We start from the raw sequence: 24,600 nt of genomic DNA on the forward strand, positions 1-24,600 counted from the left end.
TCTAATTGAAAAATGTGAAACAGAACATTTTCTTTCGTGTATTGAATCATGTGAACTTGTGATAACTGTATGCCATTTGGTGGATTTACAGTCTAAAAGAATTAAAAATTAGATCTGCAAACATATGGTAAAACAGACATTTTGGTTAGGAATAGTAGACGTAAAAAGAATCCGCAATTCTTTAAAAGTCTACTCTTACCACTTCTCTTAAATCAAACTTTCTTTTTAAAAATATTTTCTCTCAGCTGGTGTAATTATACACGCTAAACGATCATACATTTGTTTTCTATATTACGTGACTGATATGCTATTTTAAGGGACAATTTGCCACTTGGGTTACTTCTGAGTTCAGACCTGTTTAGTTCCTCGGGAAGTAGTGTTTCTCAGGGTTAAGCTGAGGGTCAGTTAGACACAGGTGATGCTCCTGCACAGGGAAGGGCCAAGTGTCAGCCAGGACACCGTCGACGCGTCTACCTATGTGCTGAGGACTCTGCTAGAATCCGGATGTCGGGCTCTGTAATTTCCTAAGCATCCATGTGTTTATGCTTCACTCATTCATTTATGATTCAGCCTTTACAAAGCCAACAGAAATATGAATAAATTAATTTGATTCCACAATGATTTAGTGCCTTTTGTCCTGTTTTCTCGGAAGAGAATATACTGGCTTTGAGAATTGAAGATAACTGAACATATTCAAAATCCATAGAGGGGCGCCTGGGTGGCTCAGCCGTTAAGCGTCTGCTTCGGCTCAGGGCGTGATCTCAGCGTTCTGGGATCGAGCCCCACATTGGGCTCCCTGTTCCACTGGGAACCTGCTTCTTCCTCTCCCACTCCCCCTGCTTGTGTTCCCTCTCTCACTGGCTGTCTATCTCTCTGTCAAATAAATAAATAAAATCTTTTTAAAAAAATCTATAGAAAAATATATGATGAGGGTCAGCCCTTTCCTGTTCACTATGAGGTCACCTTATTACAAACCCCCAAATCTGCCTCTACTTGTCTTCTAGGGAATGGGGTTTAAACTTCATCTAACATCTTTGAAGAGGTATTGTATTGAAGTGCTGTATGAGACTTTATTTTATTTTCGAGATTTTATTTTAGGTCTTAGTTACAGCTAATTATATTATAAATAAGAATAATGTTGCTATATAACTAATAATAAATAATTTCACACTAGCTACATAAAACACACACACATACGTATTTGTATCTATATTATATATTTTTTTAGTTTAGTTCATGTAGATTATAATTTACATTGTCATTTACAATAAGTTGTAATTATTATGATTTTTAAAAAATATTTCTACATGATGGATAATGGATATTTTAAAAAATCTCATACACACATATTCATATTTTACCATGATCCTGTAGAATTAGTTCGACAGATTGGAACTGCAATTTTGATTGGATGTCTCTATCTTAACATCTATCTTTAGAATGAGAGCGTTTTTATACACATCTTTCTCAATCCCGCTTTTCAGTTCTTGGCTGGCAGCTCAACCTCTGAGAATCAGAGAGCAGAGGCATTTTACCCTTCCAGAAACATTTTTTGACCCTTGTATTATCACTCAGCTCCCTTCACTAAAATATAAAGAGGTCACATTCTATGTGAGGGATAGCATTCCTCAAAACTCACAAAATTTAAGACGAATTCCTGTGGGATATTTATTTTTTTAACATGGCCTGGTTGGGTTTAGCTGAGGGAGAACTGGCAAAAACATGCTCATACTATTTAGGTACAATGTAACTCTTTTTTTAAATAAGAAAATAACACAAGCTTATGTAACTTTTGCAGCTATATCTAACCTATGGAACTTGCTTTATAAGATTTCTTCACAGCTGTAACAGACTAGCTGTGTATCGAACAATTTGCATTTAAACGTGATAATCAGGAAAAAGAGATTCTTTAAAATATAAAACTCAGATTAAGAATAAATTGTACATGCAAATGTGCTGATTTGGATGCAGAGGATGAATTCTAACAGCGGGGCAACTATAGAAATTAAGGCTACGCGTTCCCTGAGTGCCCAGTAACATCAAATTACAATTGAACACCTATAGAAACAAATGTGACATCCAAATGGTTACCAAATGAATATATTATGCTCTGTGATGTTTCACTGAATTCTAAACGAGTTCAGAATGATGACATACCAAGAGGTGCTGAAGTACTTCAAACACACTTAGTCAAATGCGTGTGGTTAAATAAAACTGTGGAATGTTCCTTATATAAAATGAGTTTTTTCCTATTCAGAAGGAAAGTAGAGCAATTTATTTTTTTCTTATACAGTCTCATCACAAGTAGGAGTTTACTTTAATAAGCTTGCTTTGGTTTTAAAGAAACTCTTGCAGTTTGAAAGTTACTTTGCAATGTTTTCAAACTTTAATGTGCTAAACTTGCAATCTTGCTTTTACTGTGTCCTATAGCGTTTATTAAGCGACATTTTGTGTTTAGCGTGAAAAGCGGTAATGACCAGGGTAAGTGGACTAATGGGATAGTTTATGCTACTAAAAGGCTTTCCAGTAAACTGAGGATGTTAGGATGTTCTGATTAAATATCTGGTTAATTTTTTTTTTACCATATTTATATACAGAATATTACATGCCACAGATTTAGATTACACTGGAAATGCACTTATGTTTAAAGTTTCTATTCCTTTTGATATGTGTAAATTAATGAATATGGAATTTCAAAACTAAACTTATAAAAATTTCAAAAACTAAACTTATAAAGAGTGGCCCGCTGAGGGTGATTTCCTGAGGTAGAATCTGGAGGCCAACAATTGTTTGAAGGGGCAGATGCGTCACCATGACTTACTGGTCAACTAAAGCATAAAACGGAGCAGAGTCAGGGAAGAAAGCACCGAGGAGTCTGGAATGGGAGCTCATCCCTAGCGCAGGAGGAGAGAAAGAGAAAAAGAATAGAAGGAAGCAGGAAATGTTTCCTAAGCCCTTCTCGTGTCTCCCCATATTTTCACCAAGAAGTCAAATCCAGGAAATTCATTAAATATTGCAAGTTCTGATTCTGCCGATTACTTGCTTTGAGGCCTTGATAAGGTCACATAACCTGGGTTTTGGTTTTCAAGCTGTAAAATGGGATTAAATGTAAATTGTTGGGTAATTACAAACTTAGCAAAAACCCTTATAGAAGTAGACACATCCAAAGATGACTTGACCAGTTAATGGTGGTTGTAACTGTTATCTAGCTGGGTCTCCCAAGGACCCAACACTCCAGGAGCGGGCTGTTTAGACTATTTCACAGTATAGATGCCTTGAATCAGGGTTCTTCTCATCCTCGAAACCCTCCTATGTTCCTCCATCACCCCATTTTATACTATTCCTTACTTCATCCCCAATAGATTAGCCCACTGATGTTTCCATTCCTCCTGCAATCAAGTTCTTTACTTTGGGGTCTTTATACTAGCTGCTTTCTTGATCTTCAAATGAGTGATCTCTTCTTGTGCTTTTAGCTCAAATATCTCTCCCTCTGTTAGGACTTCCTGAGCATCCAGTCTAATTATAAAATCGTAAAAACATTTCCTATCAAATCGCCCTATTTTAATTTTCCTCTAGCAATTATTTCTGTCTTGTATTTTCTTGTTTGTTGTATTGATTGTTTCCCCCTGGTTAATCTTCACTTCTGTATCTTCTGTACCTACTCAGGTGCTTAGGCATACTAGGTGCTCAGCAAATATTTGCTAGATTAATAAATTTCTAGTGTGAGCTGGCTGTGGTGTGACATTTGCATTGTCTAAGTTGCGGGGAAGGCTCCCTCCTCTGTGCAAACATTAATCTCCCACCATTTATGTTGGAAGTTACAGATTTCTTCAGGATACTCTGAGGACGTTTTTCTCTCAGCTGAGAGTTGAAAGTTAACAACCTCTTCTCTTCCTCCTCCTCTCACTTTTGCTTAGTTTGTCGAGAGACCCAATTTAAGTTTTCCCCACTCAGAGTCAGTGTAGAATTCAGGCAGCTTGAGATTCTAGTCAACAAGGAATAAATTAAAAAATATGATGCTTGTGAATTCAGATTTCTGTATAGGATTCTTAACAAAAGTTTTGAGCTATAAATTACCTCCTGTCCACCGAGAAACAGCACCATTGAATAAAAAGAGAAAAATAAGCTTCATTAGACCCCTATGACCTCTTCCTTTTTCAAAGGACACAGGGAAGCTGCCCAGAGGGACCACTAGTCCCCTCACCAGGTCCAAGGCATGCTGGCGATGCTGTCCTCAATGTGGCAGTGGAAATCTGCTGTAATTCTAAAACTCAACAAGGCTTGAGGAAAGCTATTTACCTAGAACAAGTGTTCTATTTTATTCGCCATATTTTCTACTCTTTAACTTCAAAGAACATCTGATTTCCATTAACATATACTATTAATTCTTCATATTGAACATAAATTAAGAAGTATCCATATCTACTAATGAGAAAAGCAATTTCTTCCCCTGCCTTTCCTTTTAATAAAACCGAAGAGGTGCCACGTGCATAGTCTGCCCTGAGGTCCATCTCATTCTCTGTTCTGCGGGCCCCCTTCATGCAAGCCTTAAAGACTCCAGGCTCCCAAAGAATGAGGCTCTGTTCCTCTTGTCTCCTGTGCTCTTTCTCCCCTCTTGATAATTAAATCCTATTACCTTCAAATGTGCTGCTTCTCCTGAGGAGTGTGGAGAACTGACAGCTTCCAGAATATCATAGAACTGGGACATCTTTGCCACAACCTTCCCTAAGTACACACCACCTCCTTGTCCCTCTTTTTTTTTAGTTCTTGGGGCTGACTTAATGACAGGTAAACCCTTGAGAATCAGAAAGCAGAGACATTCTACTCTCTTCCAGAACCACTTTCCAAGCCCTTGTTTTCTCTGCTCTGCTGCCACCTCCCATCACTACAGTACAGAGAGGCCACATTGTATGGAGGAAGAGCATTCCTCAAAACTCACCTGCTAAAAAAAAAAGATTGAACTGAAGAGGATGAGCAGGCAGAAGTTGTTTTTTTCCAACACTATTTCCGGCAATAGGCGAGAGAGCAAGACCAGGTCTGATTACCAGTTCCACTGAGAAAAAGGGCAGGAGTTTTTAAGAACTGGGGTGAAGGAAGGCAGGCCATCTGTGTCTGCTAGTTGACCTTAGCCAAAAGAAACGTACACTTTCTTCCATCAACATGACAGGAGATAGTGTTACAACTTGAAGCAAGATGTCCACTGAAGTTAGTCTCCTATCTCCCCATGAGACTGGGAGATCGGAGTGCAATCTTCCACGATGATTACATTGCAAAAGAATGACTCTCAGGTCCTTGAGAAAGACATTCCTGGTTGTAAAACTGACAAGAGGCTTTTAAAAGACAGTTACTTCTCATAGAGGCAAAGACTGGATTTATAATTACAAGATTTCTCAAATAAATGCTCTAAGAAAAGGGAGGTCAGGGGCTTAGAGTCTCAAGCGAAGTCAAGCTGAGGGGAATGGTAAGGCCCACTTGGTCACCAAACATGTTTTATTTCCCTTAGGACTGAATCTAGCGGCCCTTTATGGAGGAGAGGCTCGTCTTGCAACCATGTTGCCAACAACTCGCTTGCATCTTTCCTATTTCTCTTGCCGGGAATGTGAATCTGGCTGGCTTAAAGGTGTGCCTGTCTTCGTGGTATATTTATTTTCTCAGCTTTATCTCTAAAATATCACAGAAAGCAATTTTCCAAGTTAACAGCACCGCGAGTATGCTAGCTCTTTGGCTATCCTCCTCATAGTTTCTTTTTTTCAATATTAACTTGCATTCCAAAGTTACTGATTTGGATGCCTGATGAATGCTTACATGAGATTATAAGAATTTTTAAAAAAATATTATGTTATTTTATGTTAAAATAATAGCACAGTGGTAATCAAAGTCATCTGTAAGAGTTCTTATGTGTATAGACAACAGCTTGGATCGCAAACACTGTAAAAGTGTAGAAGTGGATATTTCTGTTTACCAGAAAAAGTGCTGCCTCCACGGGAGGCATAGGCTTAAGCAGACTTCAGAATCCATTTGGCCTGCCAACTTTGCAAATTTAACATTATCAACCGAACTTTAAAATTATTTGAGGTTTCCATTATTTCAAACTTTCTCATGAAATGCGTTAACGAAATTGATTTACAGCAATGTGTCGGCCTGGATTTTAATTTCCAAATAGCACACTTGTACTTCTGTTAGAGGGGGACACATTCTTAGCCAGTTACATTTTCAAAGTGCAGAAAATCATTCTAATTGCTTTGGGTCAAGTACATGAATGCTTGACAGTATGCACTCGCAGTGGTTTATAACAATTATCTGAGCCATCTTTGCAAGCATCAATGTGCTAATAACACTGATATCTGGGCATTAGCTGGGGATGTCTCTGTCTTCGTTGGCCTGCCAAATGTGCAATAGAGAAGTTCCTGCTTTAGATGGTGGTTAAATCTTTGCTTTAATGTTCCGTTGTTTCCAAGTTTGCGGCCACTATTTTATTTCGTATGGTATTTTAATGAAATTATTAAATTACTGTTGTGAGGTATCATGTTGCATGTCTCCTATTCAGTAAATGTCTGATAGGACTTGAATGATTTCAGTGTTGAATCGATCAATCAGATTTCCGTAGCACAAGAGGTTACACCTGATGTTATATTTTTCTACAATAGCAGTTACAGTAAAGATTGGAGCCATGGACTTGATCAAATATATATAAAAGAAATGAACGATGTCTGCTCTGCACCAAGTTTGGTGGTAAAATGTGCTCTGAACTTAGGACAACTGTATGGGATTGCTTTACACTTTTAATTTCAATTAAAATTCATGGAAATTATGAAGTAAGTATATTGACATTTAATATATTTAAAAAAATGAGTGGCAAGCAAAGAAAATAAAACACAGAAACTATTACCAGACTGTTTGGATGCTTAGAAATTTTTAGATAATGGTGGAAATTTAAACTAAGAGTGGTCAAATTTCTTATTAGAATTGGCTTTATTTATCATTGCTCCTATGTACAACAAGCTTATCATTTTAAAATAAAGTTTATTACCCTCAAAAACATAAGAATTCGCTGAAGTTAAGGTTAGGATCAAGGTCAAGGTTAACTATGGAAGTTGGCACTCTATATTTTGCTTCCTCTTGGTAATGTGACATTTGAAAGGACAATGAAACAGTGTCCAAAGCTTTATTTACTCTTTCATATATAAGGTGCGAATTAAACCCATGCACTTGGTTTCTCAAATTGAGATATGAAAGTGCCCCCTCCATCTCCTTCACACTCCTGCTCCCCAACTCCCCACATTCTGAGACTAAGCCAGAAAGGACTCTGGCTTTTCATGAGAAAATTTTAAATTTTTAAATTTTATTTATATAGATACCTACAAAATCATGTAAACATATTCTGAATCACCCGAATGACCACATTGTAACTGAGCACCGTTAGACCATCTCAGAGCTCATATCTGTTTATTATTTTTTATTGTGCTCAAAAACACAGAACATAAAATTTACCATCTTAACTATTTTTAAGTGTAGGGTAAGATACTGTTAACCATTTGCACATTGTGCAACATTTCTAGAACTTTGTTATCTTGCAAAACTGAAACCCAGTATCCATTGAGCAACTCTCTTCCTCCGCCCCCCAGCTCCTGGCAACCATCTTCTACTTCCTGTTTGTGAGAGTTTGACTTTTCAGATTGCTTATGTGGTGGAATCAGGCAGTAGTGTGTTTTTGTGACTGGCTGATCGGACTCAACATATAAATATCCTCAAGGTTTATCCGTGTTGTAGCATGTTGACTTGGCTTCAAGGTCGATGATTTTTCTCCCTGATCAAGTCTGTTTTTAACCCCTTTTAGTGAATTTTTCAGTTCAGTTACTGAATTCTTCAGCACTAGAACTTCTGTTTTGTTCTTTTTAGTAGTTTCTCTTTGGAGATAATCTCGTTTTTTGTACATGCATGTTTTACTGCTTTCATTTAGTTGTCCCCCTATGCTGTGGGACTTGAGCTTCTTTAAAATGGTTGTTTTGAATTCTTTGTCAGGTAATTCATAGATCTCAATTTTCTTTAGGAAATTTAGTTTGTTCCTTTGATTGGACCTTGTTTCCTTGTTTCTTCACATGGCTTATTTTTGTTGTTGTTGTGAGTTTGAATTTGAAAAAAAAAAAAAAAAAACCAGACACTTCTAGTCCTTATAGACTGCCCTCATACAGGGGAAAACCTTCACCGATCAGTCTGGCTAGAGATTCTGGGGGCCTGTTAAACTTTTTATGGGTATGTGTCCTCTCTGGGCTTCTTTCATGGTTTTCTGCTCAGATTCCCTGGTTTCTTCTTCAGGAGTTTGTGGCGTCTTGCTCCCTCTGGTGTCTCTCTGTGGTCCTGCAGGTTCTGTGGCGCAACCATTGGTCCGCTCTCTTGTTCTCTGTGATCCCCAGACTTCCAGCCGTGCTGATTTCATCAGTGCTCTGGGTCCGGAAAGACAGAAACGAGTCCTTATGGCAGCCCTCCCCACCGCACCTACCTCCCCCCAAAGAAAAGCTGAAATTCTAGACCCACGGTCCACTCTTCTCTTTTCCTCCCAAGGGAGAAGCTGAGAGTGTGGCTTTTCCTCCTGATCTCAAGCAGCAGCAGTTTAGGGGAGGTGCCTCCGTACTTGACACGAAATGGCATTTCTTGCCCTTCAGTGTAACTGGCCTTGACTTTGAGCTTGCCTAGGGTACTGCAACTTCCTAACTGGTTTCTGGAATTCTCCTAAAGGCTTCTTGGGCTATAGATTGTTGAGTTGATGTTTCTGTTGGAGAATGAGGAAACCTTGGGGCCAGTTGTTTTTCATAATTTTAAATTTGAGAAAGGTAATGCAGTGCCTTGTAATTTCCCCGGAGAGTGTGGAGCAGAACCCTGAAATCAACACAATCACATTTCAACAATGACAGATTTGCATATTCAACGAAGTGGAAGGTAAAGACTATAAATATTCTCTTCCTGTTAGGTAGGTCAGATTTTGCCATCACATGAATTATGATAATCACTTGGTTTTCAAATCATTTTGAGAGTGGAAAGTGAGGATACAATTGTAAACCAGTGGTCCTTTGTTGTCATTGGCAAATAAGACAAAAATTGAATGATCTTAATATACAAATGATCTGTGCACTCAAAGACGCTAATGATAAAGTGTGTGTGTTGCTTATTGATTTATTGCCTCTAAGCTCTCAATTAATCCTTTTTGTCTGATCTGTGAAAATGGACAGGGGCAGTTTAAATATTTTTCCTTTGCCAGCTGTCTCTGCATCTTTGCCGGTAGAGGGCGCACTTGCTCAATATCTGGTTCCTCTAGTGCAGGCAGCCAGCAGCTTCCCCTTGACCCCATCATGAAAGAACGCAGAATGGGTCTGGTGAGACGTCTGCTCGTGAACAGCTTACCTGGCATTCAAAAGGACGTATTTCCAGCAAGTTCTACTAGTGCAGTTCTACAGTTATTTCTTTGCCATAAAACGCAGGGCCGCTGCAGGTTCTGTCATTTCTTCAGAACAAGAAACACACTTCACAGCCCATAGTGGCCAACACGGGCAGAGAGATATTCTCAGAATAATAGTTTGGTAGAAAACTGGAATGGTCGATTGGAACATTGGTTGTCTAAAACAGGAAGAGATACTGGCATGAAGGGCTGGCTCACAGGTGTGTGCTCACCTTCAACATGACAGGGGCCAAAAGAGTGTCCGCACTGGATAGATTCCTCTGTTTTTTTGGTGGGTCTGGAGCAGAGGGGGTAAAAGAGGACACAGGTATAACTATACTTTCCTTCCTTCCTTCCTTCCTTCCTTCCTTCCTTCCTTCCTTCCTTCCCTCCTTCCTCCCTCCCTCCCTTCTCCCCTTCTTCCTTTTCTCCCTCTCTCACTCTCCTTCTTTCTTTCTTCATTTCTCCCCCCCTCCCTTCCTTCCTTCCTTCCTTCCTTCCTTCCTTCCTTCCTTCCTTCCTTCGCAAAGCACTGAACTTTCTTTTTCCTACCTGATGCAGTGGACACAGATAAGGCCAGGGCTGCAAAAATAAGTGCTGGAAACAGGGATGACTCCCAAGCAAGATACTAATGATATTTTTAAACCTGTATGTCAGACTTCCTAAGGGCCTGATGGGGTGGGCTGTGCCTTCACCCATCTGGCAAAGTTGGGACTAACAGTGAATGCAGCTGTATTGCTTGCTGGTCAAGAGAGCCCACCAGTTCTGTATTCATATAACCTTACCCTAACATGAATGGGAGGGGACTGAGTAGAAATATTTACTAGCAATCTAGACCAGCATAGTGGCTGAACCTATTGTCCCTTCCAAAGGTGGAAAAGTTGGGGCATAAATGAAGAGATGTAGGAATAGTAATTGAGGGTAAAGGAATGAATAAATAGATTATGTAATGAAAGAAATATTATTTTGGTACATTTGATACAATATTACATTGATACCTGGAAAGAGATTCAGAGCAAGAGATAATATTTTCTCTTAATTCAATTATACCAGATGCCCAAAAGGGGGAAGCCATGCAGTACTGAGACCACTTTTACTTTTGGAGGTTCAGATAGAAAAAGTTAGTGGAAAATGGAATTATCCATGGCACATATTGAAATCAAAAGAACTAATATTGTAGCTGGCCAAAGTACATTCATTTTCTGAAGTGTGGTTTGGTTGCAGGAAAATGGCATTTCTGTTCTGATAAATTAGTATTCTTAATTTAAATCAATTTTATTTGTATATAATTTTAAATTGTGTTTTTGGCTATTTACTTTTATGTGAACTGTAAAATACAAACTTATTTTGTTACTTATTCAGGTAACATTAAAATAGAAATCATTCATCAGTGTTGGTTATCTGCTAGCATATTTTTTTCCTTTTAGAAGAGGTTCATACCTGCTATAAGTTGAATTGTGTATCCCCACCAGATTTCATAGGTTGAAGTCTTGAACCTCGGCACCTCAGAATGTGACCTTATGTGGATGTAGGATTGTTGCAGATGTATTTGGTTAAAGTAATGTCATAATAGAGCAGGATAGGGTTCTAATTCAATATAACTGGTGTCCTTATGAAAGGAGGGAAATTTGGACCCAGAGAGAACTCCACGTGAACCTGAAGATGGCCATCTACAAGCCAAGGAGAGATGCTTGCAATAGATGTTCTTTTCATGGTGTCAGAGGAACTAATTCTGCCCATATCTTTTTTTTTATAATAATATTTATTTTGTTATATTAGTCACCATACAGTACATCCCCAGTTCTTGATGCAATGTTCCATGATTCATTACTTGCATATAACACCGTGCACCATGCAATATGTGCCCTCCTTAATACCCATCACTGGCCTATCCCAATCCCCCACCCCCCTCTCCTCTGAAGCCCTCAGTTTGTTTCCCAGAGTCCACAGTCTCTCATGGTTCATTCCCTCTTCTGTTTACCCCCCTTCATTCTTCCCATATCTTTTTTTTTTTTTTTTTTTTTTTTTTTTTTTATTAAAATTTTTTTTTTTTTTTTTTTAAAGATTTTATTTATTTATTTGACAGAGATAGAGACAGCCAGCGAGAGAGGGAACACAAGCAGGGGGAGTGGGAGAGGAAGAAGCAGGCTCATAGCAGAAGAGCCTGATGTGGGGCCTCGATCCCACAACGCCAGGATCACGCCCTGAGCCGAAGGCAGACGCTTAACCGCTGTGCCACCCAGGCGCCCCCATTCTTCCCATATCTTGATGTCAGACATCTAGCTTCCAGAACTGTAAGACAATAAATCCCTCTATTTTTAACCCTCCCACTCTGTAGTACTTTGTTATGGAAACCCTAGCAAACTAATACAATATCTGACTGAAGTTATAAAAGGATGTAGCTTTATTCTTCTCTGTACCTTTTTTCAATATTCTTGAAACTTTCTAACATGATTAATTGCTTAGTAGAAAAGAATTTTTCATATGTATCTATTTTTAAACCTCTTTTCCAAATTGTCCCATGAATTTACTTATAATGTTATTTATTCACTTCAACTAGAGCTTGGAAAGATCTGATTTTAAATAATTTCCATGATGTCACTTCCTTTTCTGCCCACTTTTCTCTTTTGACACATTCATGCAATTTTAGAGAATCAAAAACCTTAGGACCAATTGACCATCATAGAGAAAACTATCAAGGTATAGCATGCATGAATTTGATATGTAACTAGATTGTAGTAACATGTGTATCAAAATTGCAAAGTAAAATCCATTACATTCTTTATAATAATAATTGGTATAGGACTTATGTAATGTGACTTTCTCTTTTTTGGCCTCTTCTTTTTTTCATCCTTCCTTCCTATGTAGACATTAATGCTTTTCTTCCCCCCTAGATTTCTCTGACATACATACACTTCTTGTCTTAATTCATATAGAATTTTTTCCTTGGAAGACGGTATATTGTAGTAAATTTCTTGCCTATCATTTGTGTTCTTAGAACTAAAGAAAAATGGAATGAATTTGAGAAATCAATAATGTCACCAGAAAGAAAAAAAAATAGCCTCCAGATTCAATCATTTCCTATAAATCGCCTTTGCTTGTTTCTATGACTAATGAATGTATTATGGAAATTATTCACACTCCAGCAGCAACCTCATGCAAACCCATTTGCAGAAGGCTTTGAATAAGAATGTAATTCAGCATTCGTTCATTTTAAATGCAAATAGTGGAATCTGAGTAGGACAGGAGTGTCAGTGTGAAAGGGCGTGTTTTCAGGCATTGTAGAAAGCTGTCCTGGTGACTAGAAGGCATAACAACTTACTTATTTATAAAAATAAATCTGAAAGAGAGTGAGTCAGGCACAGGTTTGCGACTTTACTCCTGTCAATGTTAGACAGAAACTGTATCCTGAAAAGTCTTAGTTATCAAGATCCTGAAAAAAAGCTTTAGAGAAAGAGTAATGACAGAAAACCATACCTTTACAATGGTGGATATACGCAATCTAGTCATCCGCAGGTTATTTGCGATTCCTATGACTCCAACATTTGGAATATTTTCTAAATTAGCGGCAAGGAAAAATTGTGTGTGTGTGAAATTAAAGAAATATATATCTAGTGAGTTCTGATTTTTATTACATTGTGTCTTGAGTTTTAGAATGGTGATTTTGCAATCTTTCCCCACAGGTGTGTTTTCCTCCAGCACTTCCCCGGATTATCATAAACTAAGTAAGTGGCAAAGACTGGGGAATATGTTGAAGCTCATAAGAAGAAAACTAACTGGAAGTCAGTCTTAAATAACACAACAACATTGTAAATTTGGGCTATGTTCTCTCGCTTGACTTGAGTGCTGTAGGGTAAAGTGTCAGCGAGATTAGTTTGGGAAGCATGGGGCTGAAACCCGGCTCTGGGTGAAGCAGTCCCTGCAGCTCCAGCTGTGAGTTCTATGGGGCTAGACCCCCAGGCCCCGGAACTCAGCGATTCAGCTTAATTAGCTAGCCAGCCTTCCTTGGGGGATTGTGCAGGCACCCAATTAGCAGCCAGCAGTTGATTTTTCCACCAGCATGGACTTTCACTTCCTCCCGTGTTTAGACTTTGAACTGGATGAAAGTTTAGTGGTGAATTTCTCCCCCTAATGGTATGAATTTTGATGTGAAATAATCAGGTAGGAAGGTGATCTCATTCTAAAATACATATGTGGCTCCCACTGGGAATTTCCTCTGCTGGAGGGAGTCAGGGGAGAGTTTTGTCTCTGAAAAGTGTTGGTTGTTTCCCCACCCAGGACCCCCACACTTGTAAGGTGTAGACCAAGGAAATAGGCAAGAGAGGGGCTAGTTAAGATATTTTTAAAGAACTGGTTACAGAACTTTAGTCAAACTTTGACATAATTTTTTAATTCAGTGGTGTGCAGGACATGAAAGGCTTACAAAATCAAGGTGTTTAGCATCATGTCTACTGTATTTGTAACCACTATTATTGTTACAATTTTCTTATCGTTTACAGAAAGCAAACACAGCCAGTTCATTGTACTTCCTGGTTCTAGATTAGATATTACAGGAGAATTTAAAATGTGGTGACTGTGTACGAAGCGCATCCCACTGCTTTGTGAAAGGAAGCTTCTTGCCCCAAAGTTGCCTGTAACTTGGATGTGGAAAGGAGGTGGAAGAAATAGACTATTTTGATAAACATTCCTACATTTACAAGATTATACATAAACATTTAACATTTAGAAGCAGAAATTTTGTTCATTTCCAAGGCATTTCAACACTACAGACATTTGTCTTTCTGAAACAAAATTTTGATTTGTTACTTTGTTGCTTCAACTTTTACCATAGCTTCCTTCTCACTCCAACGCACAGAAACTAAGGTGCCTTTCGGAAAGCTTTATCTGAGCTTTCCATCCCTGTCAGACTCGGATGTGTTCTTCCATGAGCCCTGTCCTTTTGCTTGAATATAAAATATCATTGGATTTGTTTAATTTTACCGCTAAATTGTACTTTCCAAAGAGGCAGTTATCCTATCAATTCTATTCATTTTTGTATCTCTAGAAACTAGCAATTGCATACCTCATAGCAAGTATTCAATAAAGATTTCTAGAATGTGTGAATTAACATCTCTAACTTGCGACACATAAGCAGGTAACAAAGCAAAGCCAAGTGAAGTTCATTCCTCTTTTGTTTGGACACCTACAATCTAGGTTTATTAAATGTTGGTTGTGGAGAGGAGCGGTAGAATTTCAGGGGTTCCACATGTCTCCACTTTCACATTGAGCTATAGAAATGAGGATCAGTGAATGCTAACTGACGTAGGACAAGCATGGAGCTGGCTGGGTGTTGAGGTTTCCTAACTCATGGTTCGCTTTCTCTTTTTCTCCAAATCCTCTCACCCTATCTGGTAGGTTTTGAGGATTGGTTTAAACCGAACATTCGAGGATTGGTTTAAACCGAACATTCCTCAGATTTCTCTTGAGCCTCTGTTCCAAACAGGCAAGCGGACGCACACTCACACCCATATACTTTTTCTTAAGCTCTCTGCTCCATCTCATCTGACTTATATACAGGGCCTTGTATCATTGCATTCTTATAACAATTGTCTTATAACTTGATCAGTGAAAGTAACATAGTATTTAACCCATTGAGAGGACTCCCTGTTTCTCATTCACTTTTCCAACAGCCACAATTATGAAGAAGCTCAACAGTTAACTATTTGCTGCATTAATGATTGAAAGGATTACATAGATGACTGGATAAATGGATGGATGGACAGATGGATAGATGGATGGATGATGGTAAGAGGGTTTGAAGAAATAACTGCTTTTTTCCATTACCTTGTCAACTTGAATTATTATTATGTTCCAATAATAGATCGTAGGTAGGTGAGAGTAAAAACTGCAGGAAGGGAAATTAATAGAAAAATAATAAACATAATAAAATACATTAAAGAACATATTGCAAGCAGTCTGGTGCACAGTCTTAGACATTTATATTATACAACAGTACATCAAGTTACTTAAGATATTTCCCTATTTTGTGAGATTTGTCGGGGGGTTGGCATAGAGAGAGCATAAATTTAATAAATTAGACCACCACCCCCCAGGAAAGAAAAGAAAACACAGTGATTTTAACCCATTGTTCTGATTATGCTTTCCCTTGAAATTTTTTACTTTTGTACTTGATGAATAGTGAGTTGATGAAGAGCTGTCCTGTACCACTCATAGTGGGAATTGTGTTTATTTTAAAAATTTCTATAACACCAGAATTTAGTATTCCTCCCAATATACACAAATTGATTTAAGCAGAAATGGCAATGGATTGATGTCTACTGAATTGGGCTTTCAGAATGAAAGCAACACAGTAAATGAAGCTGACTTTCAAGTGGGCAACATTGCTCAGCTGCAATATTGCATAAGTGCAATATGGAGCCACAAGGTGCGACACAACTAAATCTATATATGGTTAATTTAGGATTTGAGATGATGACTTCTTTTTAGAAGATGGCAAACAGCAGATCTGGGAGCAGTGAAGTTTCAGTTGAGTCATTTCACTTGTGACACTTATTTTAAATGCAATCTGTTAACTCAAAGTATTACCATCTTTAAAAAATATAGGTCTCTTTTCCCAGGCATTTTCTCTTATCCATTTGTAGGCAGCTTATTGAAGAATGTCCAAAGAGAAAAATCCCATCTCATACTAAGTAATGTACTTTGACATATTGCATTTCTCTAGCAAAGGATGACTCTTAGCTCCTCTGTTGATTTTTCCCTCCTTTTCTCAGAGAATGGCTTCCTGCAAGTTCAAATGTAGCTCTATAGTCACAGCCAATGGAACAAAGATATCTGAGCATTTTCCCCATATTCCTTATAATATGACCAATTATTTTTTAGTCTTTGGGTGGTTGTTGGGAGACAGTTTTCCACCAACTTCTCAAATTTCTGCCCATGTTGAAAGTAGAAGCTGTTTGAAAGAAAAGATTCACTGTAACTGCGCTCTCAGTTTTGAAGGGAAAAACCACTTTATTGATATTATAAAAATCTAATAGAAACAGAAAGAAGAAAAGGGAAATCTATGCACAGATGAGGGCAATAGCAAGCAGTAAAAAAAGAGTATGACACTGGCCATCCCCATAGGGCAAATGACGGAGGTCTGAAGTTAAACCTACCTGTAGTTTGGAATGAGCTGCATTCCTATGTTATCATGTCTTTACATCTCCGAGGAGCCTGGACTAGGTGTGCTTGCCTCTCTCCCCCCATTTCATTGCAGGGGAGTGGGGGGGCTAAGGGGCAGCCAGCCTTGAGCTGGAGGGAATGTAAGGCAAAATTTATATCTCTTAGCATCCAGACCAGAAGGGCCAGTTCTGACCTGCAGGCCAGCTAATGTCAACTAATCAGGCTCCCGAGATCACTCATGCACACAAGTTTCACAAACAACATTCTTTCTTTCTTTCTTTCTTTTTTTTTTTTAAGATTTTATTTATTTATTTGAGAGAGAACATGCACAAACAGAGGCTAGGGGCTGAGGAAGAGGGAGCAAACTCCCTGCTGAGCAGGAAGACCAACATGGGACTGGATCCCAGGACCCCGAGATCATGACCTGAGCTGAAGGCAGACACTTAAATGACTGAGCCACCCAGGTGCCCCACAAACTACATTCTTTAGCCTGCCTGCATCCATGCAAGTAGAGGTGGCCACCTATGCAGGGCGAATCACAGAAACCTCCATCCATACAATACAGAGGCACTGACCACTTTTGTTGTGGTCTAATTTGTTTTTGTAACAGCCTCGGGAGATATTGTCTCTCTTCAGAACAAAGGATAGGCATGTTTACTGCTCATTATAAAAGATTCAGATCCCTAAACTCAGGCTTTCTGTCTTGTAACAAACCACTGAACAAGCAGGTGTCACCTGTCCCTTTGCATACTGCCCTGTGGGAGGTAAGACTCAAGGATTCTGATAGTCTGACTACTACTATTACTATGAGTAATAACATTTTTTGGTCTCTGATTCAGGAGTCTTGTGTCTTCTTCTAGCATCTGTGGAATTTTAGCAGGCTAACTTGTTAGCTTAAAAATGAGATAACAATTCATATCCTTCACAGTAAGTGAGAATAGTAAGGTAAGATATATTATTTTAAGCATTGTGTTACAGATTAATTATAGCTTAGGTTTTAACAAATATACTTGTAACATATGCTAACTAACCGTTCACTAATAGCTAAATTGTTGTGTGGTAAGTTTAGAATAGTACTAAGAAGACGTGTTTCATTATGATACAGTATGTGCGTTTATTCAGTGTTACAGTAAGGGTAAAATTACATTTGTATAATGTATTGTATTGTTTTTGACAGCCAGTACACTGCATGTTTTGTTGAAAAGTTGCAACTTTTCTGAGCTTAACATTTTTTGGGGGGGGAGAAAAGTAATCTTAAATTGAAAGTTTTACATTTAAAAAATTTTGGATATTTTCTACCATAAGGTTCTTCAATTATTTTCTTACATTTCATGTCCCCAAGAAATTGTATTTTTCTCAAGGCATGTTTCCGAAATATTCAGCCTTAATAAAAATGTTTCTGTTTGTTCACATTCAAATATGGTTGTATTTTAAAAGTTGTAAATATTTAATTACTACTAAATACTATTTTAAATTCATGGAACATTACAATTGTTTATAAGTTTGGTAGCGTTCTGAAAAATTTTAAAAAGCCTAATTTAAAGAACAGTTTTAAATAACTCAAATATAGCTTCATAATACATACATTTCATAAAATAGAAATTTTCATTAAGCACTTACACAAAAATTTAAATACCTTTTTATTTCATACTGCAGATCTAATAAAAGTAATTCAGCATAATAACTATGTTATTATATTTAGGATTTAGAATTCTCTGAAAAGTGCAAATTCAGTGAGATAATAGTGTTTTTTTCCATTATGCAAATTTAGCAGGTTTTTAAAATAGTCAATGTCTGATAATTGTAATGTTAATAGTGATAAATATGTTTTAGATTAAGAAGTTATATGTATTTCATAGGGTTTTTTCCCCGCTTCTTTAACACGTTACCTTTCATAAATTAACTTGGGTATTTCATCAGTGACTGGCAACTTTTATTGTGCAGAAATGAAAGCTTGGTCTTGAGAATCATTATGCTACATTGTGCACTGTGCTTCCTTCTCACTTGATTTCTCTTTGGTTCTTGTTCCTTCCCCACTTCTATTTCCATATTTACTTTGCTTTCTTCTTTTTCTTACTTTTTTAATTAAAAAAATTTTTTTTTCTTTAGTGGGTTGGTCCATGGGAGCCACAGACAAGAATGGATGAATGGCATGGAGAAGGGAGAATGCACAGTATTTTCCCTCTTCTCTGTCTTGGGTAGTGTCTCCAACAGTGACTGTGTCTTCTCCAATGCTGTAAACATAGCCCCCTTCTGTGGTTCCAACTTTTGCCAGTCAACCCCCACCATGGTGTTCTGGCGACAACAGACACTTCTGGCTTTTGAGGTCTACTAATACCCCCTCCTTTCGTGAGCCTCTAGCCTGAAGAGCAAAAGTGGCTTCCTGCTGATGTTAATCTCTGCATTTCATCACCATTCTTTTCTTAGCTTTTCAGCTCACCCATCACTTTTATAACTAATTCCATGTTAAATCTTTAACCTACCCAGAATGGTTTTTTCCCCTGCTGGATACTGACAACTCTCTTGAAGTGATAAAGATCTTTATTGCCCTTATTAGTCAGAGTTTCTTCATTTTCTTTTACTCCTCCCTTCTATGTTCTTCTCTCTTCTCTTTTAACTTTTTATTACTCAACTGACATTGACTTTTTTGTGGATAGAACAGGCTATGATTACAATCACCCAACAAAGCAATATGGAAAACAATGTTGACTGGATTTCTTATTACACATCTTATGTATCACAATATAAAAGGAATAAGTAATTAAAATAAGTTCTTTTTTTTAAAGATTTTATTCATTTATTTGAGAGAGAGGGCAAGAGCGAGAGCAAGAGAGAGAGAGCACATTAGTGAGAGTTCAGGGGGAGGGACAGAGGGAGAAAAATCCCAAACAGATTCCACACTGAGCATGGAACCTGACTGGGGGTTTGATCTCTCGACCCAGAGATCATGACCCAAGTCAAAATCAAGGGTCCAGCGCTTAACCGGCTGATTCACCCAGGCACTCCAATAAATTCTTTTTAAAATAGTTCATGAAAACTGTGTAATGATTGTGTGTGTGCGTCTGTGTCTGTGTATATACATATATATATATATATACATATATATATATATATATGATTAAAAGAGATGAGAGAACAAGGCATTGAAATCAAACTGAAGTCCCAGTTACACATCTTGTTTTAGAATTTTGAGCCAATTTACTCTCTTTGCTTCTGCTTCCTCATTTGTATGGTTAAAAAGTTACCCCAGACCTGGAAAAGAGGCAAGGGAAGACTGCGAGTTTTTTCAGAGTCATGCTAGGACCTTGTGCAACAGGCTCATCCAAGGACTGTTTTATTGTCTAGGGCAGTGTTTTGGCAAATTATGGCCCACGGGTAACATCTGGCCCAAGGCCTGCATTTGTTCAGTCCTTGAAAGAAGTATGGATTTTACATTTTAAAGAGTTATTAAAAAATGAAACAAAGATTAGTGTGTGACAGAGACTTTATGTGGCCCATAACTACTAAAATATTTACTATCTGGCACTTTCTAGAAAATATTTGCCAACTCCTGCTCTAAGGGAATGAACCGTTGTTTGATTTACTATTTACTATTGATCAGGATTCAGACTCCATGAAGGTAGATGATTAACTTATAAACTGATAAGTTGTAAATGACTTTCGTCCATTGGAGAAGCAATAGATTTATGTCTAGCAGAAAAGTTATCCTAAGATTATGGCTGTACTACTCTCTAGGACATTAACCAGTTTCTTTTTCTTTCTTTCTTTCTTTCTTTCTTTCTTTCTTTCTTTCTTTCTTTCTTTCTTTCTTCTTTCTTTCTTTCTCTTTAAGATTTTGTTTACTTATTTGTCAGAGACAGAGAGAGAGAGAGAGAGAGAGTGGTAAATTGAGGGAGAAGCAGGCTCCCCGCTGAGCAAAGAGCCAGTTGTGGGACTTGATCTAAGGACTCTGGGATCATGACCTGAGCTGAAGGCAGCTGCTTAACTGACTGAGCCACCCAGGCACCCCCTCTATGTTTTTTTAACATTCTGTTTGAGTTCTGCAATACTGAATCCTCCTAGCTAGTGCTCATCTCCTCCTACCAGTAGAATTGGGTGCTTATCAAAGGACAAGGAAGTGTTTTTTTTTTTTTTTCTTCTTCTCCTTATGTAAGTTTTACTCATTGTTAATACATGATTTAATTAAATTATGCACAAATAAAATCAGTGCAGGAAGAGCGAGTTGATTCAATGAAGACCACACTGAATGCTCTGAAAAGCCTCAACAAAGGTGAATTGCTACATAATTGCCATGCAATTAAGTGTGAGTGAAGCAGTAGCAAAAGTTTGATGTGCTTGACTATGATGAGGCCTCTGTTTGGAAGTGCTTTTGAAAGTTTTGAAAATATCTCTGCTATTTGTAATACCCTTCTGTTGTATCTTTAATGCTTTGTGGCACAGTAACAACTAGGAAATTTACTACCTTTTGTATGATATGGTAACAGGGTAGTCACATTTTCTTAGGTGTGGGTTGGGGCTAATTGAGGTTAAAAGCCCAGTCACAGAGAAATTCTTTTCTCTTCTAACCCCGAGTGAACTTGGTGAGACGTTTGGGAGGCACGGAGGAGAGGTGTACCTTTTGTTCTAAATAGCTGAACTCGTCTTCTCCTTGCCCAAGTTAAGAAAATGTAAGGAACTACTATAAATAGTCTGACTGCTGACCCTACAATTAGACTGGGCTCCCACATTTGAAAAATAAAAATGTGGGAGAATATATGCACTCAGATTATTTCTTGAAGTTCTCATTCACTTTAAAGAAACTGGAACTAGAAATTGAAGAATTGAGATTGTGGGTATGGAGTCAAAAGGCAAAGTAAAAAAGCTGAAACCAAAAAAATAGATTCACGCTCAGAGAAAAAATGTTTCAGTTAATTCTTTTTTCCTTATATATTTACTTATTTTTATGATTCTTTACTTTAATCGGTCTTGATCATGTTGAACAAGATGATTTACGATCAAATAAGGAGTGTAGTACTCTAAACCCATAAGGATACTAGAGTAGATATTTTGATGATTCTTGAGAGTAAAAAATCTCAGCTTTTATGACAGTTAATAGCTTCCCTGTGATCATGAAGACTTAAACATTTTTATTTGTCTCTATTTATTTTAAGTAGTCTCCACACCCAGTGTGGGGCTTGAACTCAGAACCCTGAGATTTAGAGTCACATGCTCTACCAACTGTGCCAGCCTGGTGCCCGAAATTAATGCATTTTTTAGTATGAACATGATATCAGTTACAATACCTGATTCATATCCTAATAAAGGCACAGAATGGGTTTATCTGGGAAGCCTTGATCCAGGCAAGAGGGAGAGTGGCAGTGGTCAAAGAAGGCATCCTGGAAAGAGTTCCGAAAGACCGGAGGAATTTAAGCAGTTTCTTTAGGTGGTGATATTTTAGGCGGAAGGAGCAACAGATGCAAATACTTGACTACGGTGTAGCCAACGACAGTATTTTAATGTTGTGGGACTATAGGATGGTGCAGAGACAAAGGGTAGAGAATAGATGAGAGGCGTTTCTCAAAAAAAAAAAAAAAAAAAAAAAAAAAGCAGAAACTATGCTATGAAGGGTTTTATACGTCAGACTAAGAAGTTTGGAAATTGTCTTGAGCATAATGAGTGTCCGTTAAGAGTTTAGGCAAGAAGGCTACTTCATACGATTTTCAGTTCAGAAAGCTTTCTTTGCCTGGCAAAATATAAAAGTGAATCACGGTGTGGTAAGGCCAGCACAGAGGGTGCCAGTTAGGTAGCTGTTGGAAAAGCAGAAGAAATGGTGAGGTCCTGAGCTAGGCTTAACCATGGCAGTGATGATGGAAATAAGTTGAATCAGTGGCCATTAACAATTATTTATTTATTTTCTAAAGTTTATTTATTTTATATATTTATAATCTCTACACCCAAAGTGGGGCCCGAACTCATGACCCTGAGATCAAGAGTCTCACGTTCCTCCAACTGAGACAGCCAGGCGCCCATTTAGCAATTATTTAGAGATGAGATTGAAGGAGAATTGTAAAAAAGATTCCCTGATTTTAGACTAAGGCACCCAGGTGATAGGTGACTGATAACTGAAGGAATAGCACACAATGTCAGAGGTGCTGTTGTCTGGAGGTAAGATTGCCATCATTTTGAGTGTGTACAACTTGAGATGTTTGTGTAACAGCTAGGAGGAGAGGTTTATCTGGATTAGATAAACTTGAGGCCTCTTCACTAGCGTGGCTCTGGAAGGGATGCTATGTTTTTGTACAGTTTGCAGATACAAGGTATTTTAAGCACAGTTTTCTAAGATTACTGTCCCTTTCCACTCTGATTCACCCCCCACAACCAGCACACACACACACACTCTCCCTCTCGACAACGGCTAGGTGAGTTTTGGGGATCCAACTGAGAGGTGATGATGATACAACAGTTTGGGTTGAGGATGGAGTACTTAGGATGTTACTGGAGCCACCTTGATTCAGGAAAGGCTTTTAGAAGCACATCTACTCCCCATGTGCTGATTCATCTGATACAATGTGAAGAGACAGAGCCAAGTGTCCCAAGGTGCCTGGTATAGGAAAATGTGGGTCATGGAGGAGAAACAAAGTATGAATGTCTGGAACCACAAGTTGTTCTGTGGGAAATTCTTCTAATCATCCAGATATGCAAAACTTTCAGTGGAGAATTGGCTCTTACTAATGCTCTGTCAGACAGAAGTTCTTTTCTTTCATGATTGTATCTGATAATGAAATACAGAATTATAAATGTTTCTTCTTTTTTAAGGGAATTGTGAAATAAACTTTGGCTGAGGGGCACCTGGGTGGCTCAGTCCATTAAGCAGCCAACATCTAACCCTTGGTTTTGGCTCAGGTCGTGGTCTCAGGGTCCTGGGATCAAGGCCTGCACCAGGCTCTGCGCTCAGCATGGAGTCTGCTTGTCTTTCTCCCTCCCCCAGTTCCCCCTCTGCTCCTCCTCTGCTCCTCTTTGCAATCCTCTTTCTCGAATAAATCAATCAAATCTTTAAGAACAAAACAAAACAAAAATTTTGTTTTTGTCCTTTGTCAGACACAAATTTATAGCAACACCATATAGGGCGAGTTTATCTGTGTGAGAAATCTCAAGTATTTTGCATTTTATATATCAGTAATAAAAAATTAGATCTGATGAACCATGCTAGATGAAAGACTGATTTATCTTTCCATTCTTTCTATAATGTTACAAAATAATGGAAATGGTGTAAATTATAGAGTCATGCCAGGGAGTTAATTAATGAAAATGTATTCGTTTTTTGGTTTCTATAATGCTGTGGTATTTTTCAGCTTTTCAAACATTATGATTTTTTGTTTGTTTTAAGTATGTATTTACTTTTTTAAACCTAATTTTGCATTCAGAATTCTGTGTTCCTTTTCTTAAAGAGGGCCCTCCATATTGTCTAAGCTTCAGACCCCACGGGTCTTGAATCACTCCAGGAGTCAAAAATACTCATCGTGGTGGAGACTGGGGAGTGTGGATGCCCCTGGAAGAGTGAACTGAGGGACAGGAGAATGAGAGCAAGAACAGAAACCTAAGTTTGGGAAATGAAGGAGAAGGCAGAGAAAGAGGAGTCCGTGAAGCTGATGGAAAAAGAGCAGCTAAGGAATGAAGACAGTAGTGGAAAAGGGCACCACAGAGACCACATGAGTCGTTTTAAGAAGGAAGTGGTTAAGGGTGTTCAGTACTTCAGAATGACCATAATGGAGTACTGAAAATTGGTCACTAGATTTAGTCTCTAACAGCCATGGCAGTTTCAGTGAAAAGTGAGAGCCAAAGAGAAAAGCCCCACTTGTACTAAGTTAAATAATGAATTTAGGATGGGTGAGGATGAAGTGCAGACGAAATCTTCTGATGCTTCGCTGTGAAAAGGATACATCATGGGAGAAATAGAGCAGGGACTAAGTGTGGAGACAGCTTTTTCATTAAAAGTGGAAGACCTGAGCATTTGTAACTGCTCCTGG

The 24,600-nt window shown here is 38.2% G+C and overlaps 1 long non-coding RNA gene across 2 annotated transcripts in view; it reads left to right on the top strand.

Moving 5' to 3' along the window:
- Nucleotides 1–24,600, top strand: part of LOC117803264 — a 174,596-nt gene that overhangs the window by 91,060 nt on the left and 58,936 nt on the right. The window contains exon 3 of one of the 2 annotated variants that reach the window (XR_004626949.1): nucleotides 13,117–13,158. The exons of the other annotated variant lie outside the window; for it this stretch is intronic. This is a non-coding gene — a long non-coding RNA (uncharacterized LOC117803264). Of the gene's footprint in view, nucleotides 1–13,116; nucleotides 13,159–24,600 lie in introns of those variants that run through there. 2 annotated transcript variants of the gene reach the window in all.

This window comes from Ailuropoda melanoleuca, chromosome 8 (genome assembly GCF_002007445.2).
Source record: "Ailuropoda melanoleuca isolate Jingjing chromosome 8, ASM200744v2, whole genome shotgun sequence".
Taxonomy (NCBI): Eukaryota; Metazoa; Chordata; class Mammalia; order Carnivora; family Ursidae; genus Ailuropoda; species Ailuropoda melanoleuca.